The sequence below is a fragment of the Microtus oregoni genome, unplaced genomic scaffold, assembly GCF_018167655.1.
Source record: "Microtus oregoni isolate MIOR12 unplaced genomic scaffold, Mior012 000020F_ref0000438, whole genome shotgun sequence".
In the NCBI taxonomy this organism is placed as follows: domain Eukaryota; kingdom Metazoa; phylum Chordata; class Mammalia; order Rodentia; family Cricetidae; genus Microtus; species Microtus oregoni.
Window position 1 is genome coordinate 30031598 of NW_024543079.1, and position 10039 is coordinate 30041636.

Sequence of the window (10039 nt, forward strand, 5' to 3'; positions counted from 1 at the left end):
GTTTTTCCATGCAAGCCATTCTTCAAAATGAAATTGACAATTACAACCACAACCAATAAAGGAGACCTTGAAAAGAAGCTAGGCTTTTGTTTTGTTTTTCACATCGTGTTTCACTTTGAGGATGTTATGGAAATTATTTGATTGATTCTTTTAAGTAGACCAGCATGGAGATTATCTGGTTTGTCATCCTGTAAGTGTATAAACCCAGACCGGGCAATTCACATGATATGGAGACCTTTACAGAGTGTGGCTCCTCTTTTCTTTCAGTGGTATTTTCTTCTCAGAGGGACATGCACGGCAAGTGTAGACGAAAAAAGTGTATAAGATTCATCTGAGTATTGAAAGTTCAAGTTCTGGGGCCCTACTGCAGGACCCAGGAGTCTACAAAAATCCCGGGTGAGTGATTTATACCAATATAGAGGTTGAAAATGAGGAAGGTTCTAGTAGCGCCCACCCTAAGGAGCCACCGAGAAGCTGACTGACAATTCTGGATTTTCACATTCTTCTGCCTGAACCAAGACAAGACTTGAGTTGTTATAGAAAGTTTTGAATTTATTCATATATGACACAACTTTTTATTTAAGTCCAAATCCAAAAGTCAGATAAAATAAAAGGGAGATGCTTTGTTATGGCCTAGTCCAGTTAATACAAAGAATAGTCTTCAGGCAGTTTAAGGCCAATGAGGCAGTTAAAGCTTTGTCTTGCCTGTGTAACTTGCCCAGATATTTCTCGCAAGCTATTGAATGTGAATTTGAGAATGAGACATTCTAGCTGTTTGCAATGTAGAGTTTCCTGGGAAGATTCCAACAGCTCTCGAGGACAGTCAGTACTAACTTTAAGTCACTAGTTGTTGGTTTTTAAACAGATGAGGAGAAAGGAATCTTTATAGATTCCTGTTTGAATTCTGAATGCAGGCTAGTTCGCTGCCTCTTCCTAATGCTTCCTTCTTTACCCTGTATGAACATGTCAGGTGTGGAACCTGGCATATCTATCTGCAACAGAAAGCATTGCTCACAGATCCAGGAAAGGAGGACAGCGGAGTCATCTCTGTACAGCCTCTTGAAGTCTGTAAGCTGGTTCTATCTTCCTTTGTCACTAGATGTCACTGCATACACAAGTGTGCTGCCATAGCTGAGACTGTCAGAGTCTGAGAGCTGGGGAAGCAAGGCAAGCTTCTGGAAGCTTTCACTGTCACCCTACTTGGAAGATATCCGTACTTTGGATCTCTTGGAGACGTTCTCACAATCTAGTTTAATTAGTCTAATCTTCCCTAATACTTTGTCATTCTCCATATTGTGTGAGTTCCAATTTAAATGTGTGCAAGCCTCTTACCATTCAGCAGGACCTTTGGGAGGAGTTGAGGGTGGTAAATTAATCTTGTTCTCCATTTCTTTTTTTTAGAACTGTGGACAGGATATAAATTGGCTATTTATCTCCTTCTTCTAATTCAGGGCTGTACCCTATAAAAACACCGATGTGTCTTCAAGCAGTGTAAACATCAAATCAATACTGAAAACTGACTTCACATGTAGTTACTAGCAAGTCTCGGTGGACATCTGTTCCAAACTAAGAGAGTTTGCACTGAAATTTATAGTCCTTCTATCCAGTCGTCTTCCAAATTTCAGGTTTCTAGTTGTATTTATTGAGACCACAAGTGTGCTTGGTTAAACAGAGCCGCTTCCTCCATGATTCCCCCTAGCAAAATTTGCTGTTTGCAATGCATACTTAAAGGATCCCTTTGAGAGCATATTCTTCACAACGCCCCCAAGAAACTGGTGCCAATCCTGTCTTCATAAAGATTCCACTGGCTCAGGTGGAATGTCATCTCAGTAAATTGGTTCATCCATACCTCCTGGGAATGGGAGATTTACCCTGGCTAATTAACATTTAAAGTTCTGCCTCCTTTCTCCATTGTACAGGCAGTCCTGAATGGGCACCTGAACAAGGCAGTCTCTAACTTTGCATTGAGATCTGTTCATGGTCCCGCAGAATACATGATCATCATGGGTGTTAAAGACCCAAGATTATGATCCTGAGTCTTCTGTGTTGCTCTGGAAAGCCTAGGCCTTGACTTCTTCCTCTACAAAATGAAAAAGAAATTCTACCCTTTTATCCTACCACGTGTTACGACAATCAATCAAGATTGTGGAGATGCGGTGGGCAAAAGCTTGAGAGAAGCAGATATCTTCTTTTCTCTAACAATTTCATTGCAAGGTGTGCGCTTAAACAGATTAAAGCATGGCTGGATTCATAACACTTTGAAAAGTTATAATTTACTTCCTAAAGGTTAGTTTTAATATTTTACTCAATAATCCAACATAATTAGCAGATCTGTGACCAGAAAGACATTCTCTACCCAGCCAACAGACACTTTGAGGGACATTCAAATAGAAGAGAGGATGGTAGAGTGTGGTGGCATGTTCTGGGCACCCATGTCGGCTGACGTCAGCTGAACACAGAACTTCTTTATTGCCATGGAAACGGAGGTGCTTGGATTGAGGGCTGAACTGGCAAAGCAGAGTGTCAGAAAAGGCAAATCTGTTCATTTGTTTGGCCTGCCCATGAGCTTTATTTCTAACAACTACCGCCCAAAGGAAAATTGTGCAAACGCTGGTGTGTGTGGAGTCATCCTTTGATGAGGCTAAGGTAAGTAAGTCAGTCACTGTGGCTTAAATTTCCACTGAAGCGCACATGACTTTAAGGATAGAGAGGGAAAGAGCTGACAAAACTAAGACAATTTTGATTAAATCTTAAATGGAATCGGGTTTTGTCCCCATTTTTTCTTATACAGCCCTTTGCCTCATTTCGAAAACTGTACTGATGACGCCACATTCGGTAAATGGTGGCTTCAGACCCTGGCCAACTCCTCTCAGCCTCGGTTCAGATTTTTCGGTGAGCACCACAAGGCTGAGGCCATCCTCTAGTTACGGTCGGGATTAGCCCTCAATAGCCCATGTGTTGTTCTTCGTGGCTTTCAGCCCTCGTGGTTTCTCGCTTCCTTATGGTCACTGTGGCCACCTAGAAATTCTTTTCAGGAGTATAATAACCAGATCAGCTGCTGCAGCCTGGAGCCAGGCAGGACAAAGGGAGGAGGAGGGCACTCCCGCAGGGGGCTGTCTGTTCACAGATCCCAGCGGGCACTTCGGGGTCACAGCAAACAAAACCATAGTGGAGCTCCATTTGATAGTGCGCCATTCCACAAGACCCGATGCCCCCTACTTAAGGTCTGTGGGATATGCTCCAATAGAATGCACGTTTGCCAAAAGAAATACTAGCAAGAACGTGGGGGGTGGGGGTGGAAAACACACAGGCCCAGCCAGAAACAGAGAGACCTCCTTGTACAATTTTACTTTTTTGCCTTTTTGCACACTTCTCCATTGAGATCGTGAAGTAGGTGCAGGAGTTTCTTCCTGGATCTGTTTTTGACTTTGATTTGGGGAGAGGTCACTTTAACAACCGCAAATGGGAAACAAGTGGGTATTTATTTTATCCTGAAAGAAGATGGGACTGCCGCCTGCATCTGCTTTATCCTGCAATCAGGTTTCTTCTGCCCTCACATGCCCACAGACTGTACCATGGGGACAACTTTTCCCTACGTAGCATCTGGTCCCTCTTGGGGGATTCCATAGACATTTTGTCTCTTTCAAAGTTTCAATGGTGGCCTCTGTGGGTGGGAGGGGACCATCTGGCTAAGCGTCACCTGGCTGGCTGAGCCTGCCTAGCCACCCGCTGCTCACTGCTGAGCATTCCTCTGCATCAGACAGCGACAGGGCTCACCAGGAACCCTGTAGAGTGATATAGAAAGGACCACAGAAGCTAGGAAGATGGTATCGATACTGACCCTTTTCGTCCAGCAAACTGCACCTCATGACGTTAGAATGCAGGCTTATCAGCAACGAAGTCGGACTTCAACCTTGATTTTGTTCATCTTCTCACCACCTGCTCGTGTACCTCTGGCATCCCCTCATGGCCTTAGACAATTTGCCTAAGTTGACTTAATAAGTAAATAAATAAAGGGAAAATGTTTGCATTTATAGGAGTTACTTACCGGACTACCCAGACACAAAGGTAGGGCTTGCAATAGACTGGCAATGAAGTGTACTGTGCGTTTCAATCATTTAGTAGAGAGGCATTTTACAGAAGAATATGCGTGTTTGGTCACAAGCAGGGAGGGACTGCGGCATCCCAGAATTGTCAGCATACATCTGCTGAATGGGCAGTCACGAAACATTTACTGGGAACCAGAGAGATGGAATTAAAGGAAGAAGGACATGCTGGTCCAAACTGTGGACATTATCGGAGGGGCACAGCAAAGTGTGACCAGAGGGGGTGGGCACGTGATAACTACTAAAATCTCACTTTCCTCTCACCCTGGAAATCTCTTGCTGGCACCTTCCACTTCCCAAAGCAAGCAGCAGGCACACTAGGTCACAGGGAAGGCTTTTTTCCTCTTGATACATTTGGTCCAAAGGGTTTTGCCAGGGAACTATGATTGGCCCAAATGTACCACAAAAGTGCTGGGTAACTGATGTACTTACTCCACACACCTAAAATGTAACTAATCGGAGTTAGTAAATAAATGCACTCACCACATATCCCCAACTCCCAGCACCTCCTAGAATTCCGGCATGCTCCAGCAGTAGAGTGTCCAATATGCACTAGCACAAAAATCCCTGGCTTGTTCTTTTTCTGTCTTTCTTCCCTGCTCTTCTGTTGGTCCCTCCTACAAAATTCACAATGACCACGATATCTCTTATATGAGATCATCTCTTGGGATCCTCAATGCAGGCAGTACCTAATGGGGTAGTTCTGTGTGCTTTCCAGGACATACAACATGAGAAGAGGCAAAGGGAGACATGAGGGAGAACTATAGCCTCCCGCTCCCCCATGACAAGCACTCAATGCCATGCCTGGCTAGCCTCAGAGCATGCTATGTAGGCCTGTCGGCGTGTCAGCAAACATTGTACAACTGTCTCCTCATTCTGCTTCACTTCTATAATGCGCGCTAGCCATGATCCTTTTCTGAGGCTCTCTCCCTGTATATTTGGCCTTATGGGTTCCATGCCCATAGATTAAGCCAAACTCAGATGAAAACTACAGGAAAATTTTCTTCTAGAACTAACCATGCAGATTTGACTCTCTTGCCATTTCTCTCTAAATCATATGTCACAACTATTTATAAACCATGTATGTTTCATTAGGAATTGTATGGACTATAGAGATTATTAAGACACACAAGAAAATGTATTCAAATTACATGTAAAAGTATTCATTTTTATAAGGGACTGGAGTAACCTCAGATGTAACTGTCCACAGGAGCCATAAACACCAATGGGTGACTGAATTTAACTTACTTATTTACTAATGTCTTTTGCATTCTAGTTCAGGTGTGTGTGTGTGTGTGTGTGTGTGTGTATGTGTGTAACACACTAAAGAATAAGAGGCTGTGAACATGAAAGGTAGTGCTGAGAACCTTATGTGGAGTAGAGGGAGAAGGGAATATTATAAAGTTCCCTTCTCTAAAATTTTTTCATTGGTGGTACCAGGCACTAAAGCTGGGGTCTTGCATATGCAAGACAATGCTGTACCCTGAATTACACTCCCATCCCCTACATTTTTATGAGTACATGTACATGTGTACATATATGCACATGTAAACACACAGAAACATATTATAGTTTACATGATATGCATAATATTTGCTCTCATGTTATATTTATGTTACTTATAGATTAATATTTTAATATAGTAGTATAAAGTTCCATTTGTCAGAATGAATCCCATAGGAAGACTTGCCTCAAAACAGGAGTATGCTGCAAAGAATATCAATGAACTTGGTAGCAGTGGCATATGTCTTTAATCCCAATGCTCCAGAGGCAGAGGCAGGCAGTTATCTGTGAGTTCAAGGCCAGCCTGGTCTACAAAGTGAGTTCCACGATAGTGATGGTTGTTACACAGAGAAACCCTGTCTCGAAAAACCAAAATAAACAAAACAAACAAACAAAAAGAATATTGATGCATTAATAAAAGGAAGCATTCATGAACTAAGACCAGTTCCACAATCCATTATTTATGTCATCCCTCTCTCCCATTAGAAAGGAAGGGGTCCTTCAGAGATCTTCCCATCATTTCTGCTAGAAGCCCCTGGAATATTTGAATGATAAGTGAATTTGTAGGAACCATCCCAGATCTACTAAAATTGCATTTCCTGTGGATGTTTAATCTTCCATTTTAATAAAGCATATTCAGGTAAATAAGTAGATATGTGTGCTTCACTCTGGGCTGGTGAGGAAGTGGACAGTTTTTGTTTTATCAGCATCTTAAATCATGGAATATCGCACCAAGGAAGGATGATTCATAGTAGAATTTTGGCGAATGGACCTGGAATTGGAGAGGTATTACTACTTACAAGGATGCTGTAGGGAAATAAAGACAGAGATAAAGAACGATCTTGGCATCCTGGTCCTTCTCATCCGGCAGTTTCTGCTATTTCTGTCACTGTCTGAACCTATTCAGGGTCTAGAAGGAAAATGAATCATACAGTGTATAACAGAATAGGAACAGGGTGACTGATGCTTCTCAAAATGAACAGAATCTGACTACTGTGACCTACAGATAGGAGATTTACAATACACTGATTTTGCCTGAATACTACCAGATAAAATTCAGTCACATATTTTGCTTTATCATCAAGTAATAGGAGGGTGCATTATAATAAGAAAAAAATGACCATTTTAATTGCCACCACAGATAGAAGCCACTGTAGCAGTAGCAAGCAGAGAAAATACAGAAATAACTATGCTAACTCCAGCTCACAGGGACACAGTACCTGTGCAATAAGACAGGCAATAAAAATGCCGCAGTTGGGTACAGTGTGATGTCAACATAATTAGAAGGGATTCCCTTTGTGTGGAGTTCTAAATTGGAAAGGTTATAAGATTTGTAAAGGTGGTGGCTCATGCATTTAATCGCAGCACTCCAAAGGCAGAGGCAGTCAGATCTCTAAAAGGTTAGCCTGGTCTACAGAGTGAGTTCAAGGATAGCCTGAGCTGTTATAGAGAAATAACAGAAAAGAAACCTACAAAAAAAAAAAAGAGTTGTAAAGCATTTTGACAAGCAGTACTCTAAAGTAAAAAATAGATACCAGAAAGAATGATAAAGCATTGAAGTCTCTTTCTCTCTCGGCACGTGTGTGTGTGTGTATTTTATGGGAGCAAATATTTATAAACCATGGAGAAATGAATAATTGTAAATAAAGACAGAAGGAAACAATTAATTAAGGGTTGCTTTGAATATTGAGTTAAAATAATAATGAAATTAGTGGATGTTGCAGAAAGAAGTAGTAAGACTTTATTGTTTTATTTTACTTTGGTTTTTCAAGACAGAGTTTATCTTTGTAGGTCTGGCTGTTCTGGAACTCACTCTGCAGATGTCTGGCCTTGAATTCACAGAGGTCCACCTGCCTCTGCTTCCCTGACTTCTGAAATTAACAGCATGTACTACGATCTCCCAGTGAGAGTTCATTCTTAAATACAATTCAGAACCATAGAAAGGTTTTAAGCAGGGTTATCATAATCAGGCCTATACTTTGGAGATACAACAGTAGGTATCACACCAGTGGTTTTGGTGGCTTGAATTATGTTAGCCAAAATTCATTTGACAAAGTATGAGCCCCTGGTACTTCAAAATGTGACTCAATTTGCAGACATGAAGGAAGTATTTTGTTTTCAAGGAATTATTATAATTAAGGTGATCCTATTAGGGTGGGCCCTCATGCAGCACAACTGTCCCTAAAAGAAAAGAAGAGCTAGCTGGTGGATAAAGGGTTGCTGTGCAAACATGAGCTGCTTCGTTCAGATATCTCGAACTCATGCAAAAAGGCGGATACGTCAGCAGATGTGTGTAGTGCCAGTATTGGGCAGGAGTGGGATTGTGGCGTGGAGACGGGCCAATGTCAGCAGTTCATTAACCAGTCAGTCCAGCCAAAATAACAAGTTGAAGGCCCTGTAATAAAGTGGAGCAGAAAAGGAGGGCACCCAAGGCTGACACTCAGTCTCTGTGAGCATGCTCAAGCACACATGCACATGTACACGCATGCACACAAATGTGCAAACATATACACCACACACCAAAAGAGAAAACAGAACAAAAGGAGGAGTACAAAGACACAGAGAAGAAAGCTCTTGTGAGGACCTAGAGGAAGACAGCCATCTATAACAAGAAGGGAGGCCTCAGGAATCCAGCATGCTGGCCTTTGAACTTGGACTTCTGGTTCCCAGAATCATGAGAACAGGCACTTTTCTGCTTTAAGCCATGGTGTCTGTAGCAGTTTGTAAAAAAAAAAAAAAAAAATCCTTAGCAAACTAGCTCACTGGATCTGGACTTGCCTCTAAGTTTGAATCCATGTGTAACATAATACATTTTCTAGTAATGAATTTGTGTAACATGTATTAAAACCACAAACATTTCCCATTTTTGAGTCTTTGGGATACACCTTTCTGAAAACAAACACAAGACAAATATTAGGAAATAAGATTTCTTGAAACACTATAGCAAAGGTTCTCTGGATCTAACTTGCCAATCAATCCATACAAGTTAAAGGGCCAGGCAAATATGTCTGCTATTTACAATGATAAGCTACCAGATATTTTAACGGATAAACCATGCCCTGTTTTTGTTTGTTTATTTTTCTTGTGAAGCTAGAGATCAAGAGATTAGTTCTCTTGTTTTGGATAAAGTTTGGCAAGGTCTGCTGACTCATTTCTCTGTAGTTTAAGGGAAAGTCAGCTGCAGTCTGCCCGGACCAGGCCCTTCTTGGCCTTGGTTCTGCTCTAACAGACACACAACCTTTTCTGAAACACATGTGGGCCAAAGGAAGAAAAACTCAGACTTCAGAAGTGGAGAGAATCCACAGCCTAACTGGGGTAGCTGTAAAGGCACATTTCAAAGGTTAAGGGCAAAGGGAATAGTAAATAAAGAAATAAGTCATCATTGGGAATGTCATTTGTAGTAAAAGGAGTGGGGGGCCACTTCCTGCAGCCCGGCTCCCAGCCACCTGACTAGCTTATGACCGAAATAACCACACACAAATTGTATTCATTTAAAGCACTGCCTGCCCCATTATCTCTAGCCTCTTCTTGGCTAATTCTTACATATTCGTTTAACCCATTTCCATTAATGTGTATCACCACTTGACTGTGGCCTACCAGCATGAGTCTAACCAACATCTGTCTTGAAGAGGAGAGCCATGGCATCTGCCTGACTCTGCTTTCTTTCTCCCAGCATTCTGTTCAGTCTACTCCACCTATCTAAATTCTGCCCTATCAAAAAGCCAAGGCAGTTTCTTTATTTGACCAATGAAAGCAACACACAGAAAGAAGATCCTTCTACATTAGCCATTTGCAACCAAGTAAAGATAAATCCCTCTCAAAGTAGAAATTTGAAGCACAGTACCAGTTAAAAGAAAACATCCACCCAAAATCCCCACTCAGAATGAAAACTCACCAGAATTAAGGACACAAGGGGAAAGAGAGGTTCTTGAGGAAGATGCTCAAGACATGACACTTGACCTAACTTTTCGGACAAGTACAAGGAAGAAAGGAAGGGAGGAATGAAACAGGGAAAGAAGGGAGGATTGAGCCGGACGATGGTGGCACACGCCTTTAATCCCAGCACTCAGTGGGCAGAGGCAGGCGGATCTCTGTGAGTTCGAGGCCAGCCTGGTCTACAAGAGCTAGTTCCAGGACAGGAACCAAAAAGCTACGGAGAAACCCTGTCTCGAAAATAAATAAAAAAAAAAAAAGAAGGAAGGAAGGAAGGATTGATTGAATGAATGAATGAAAGAAGGAAGGACAGACAGACACACCATCACTGTCCAGGCCCTGTGGCTCAACATTGGGTTCAGCTGGCCTCTGCTATGAATCACAGCTGACTGAGGGGTGGGGGTGGAGCATGAGTCAGAGCCTAAAACAAAGATAGAACTTAATGGAGATGGACCAGGAGACAGGACCAAAAGCTTCACAAATTCAGGCATTGTCTC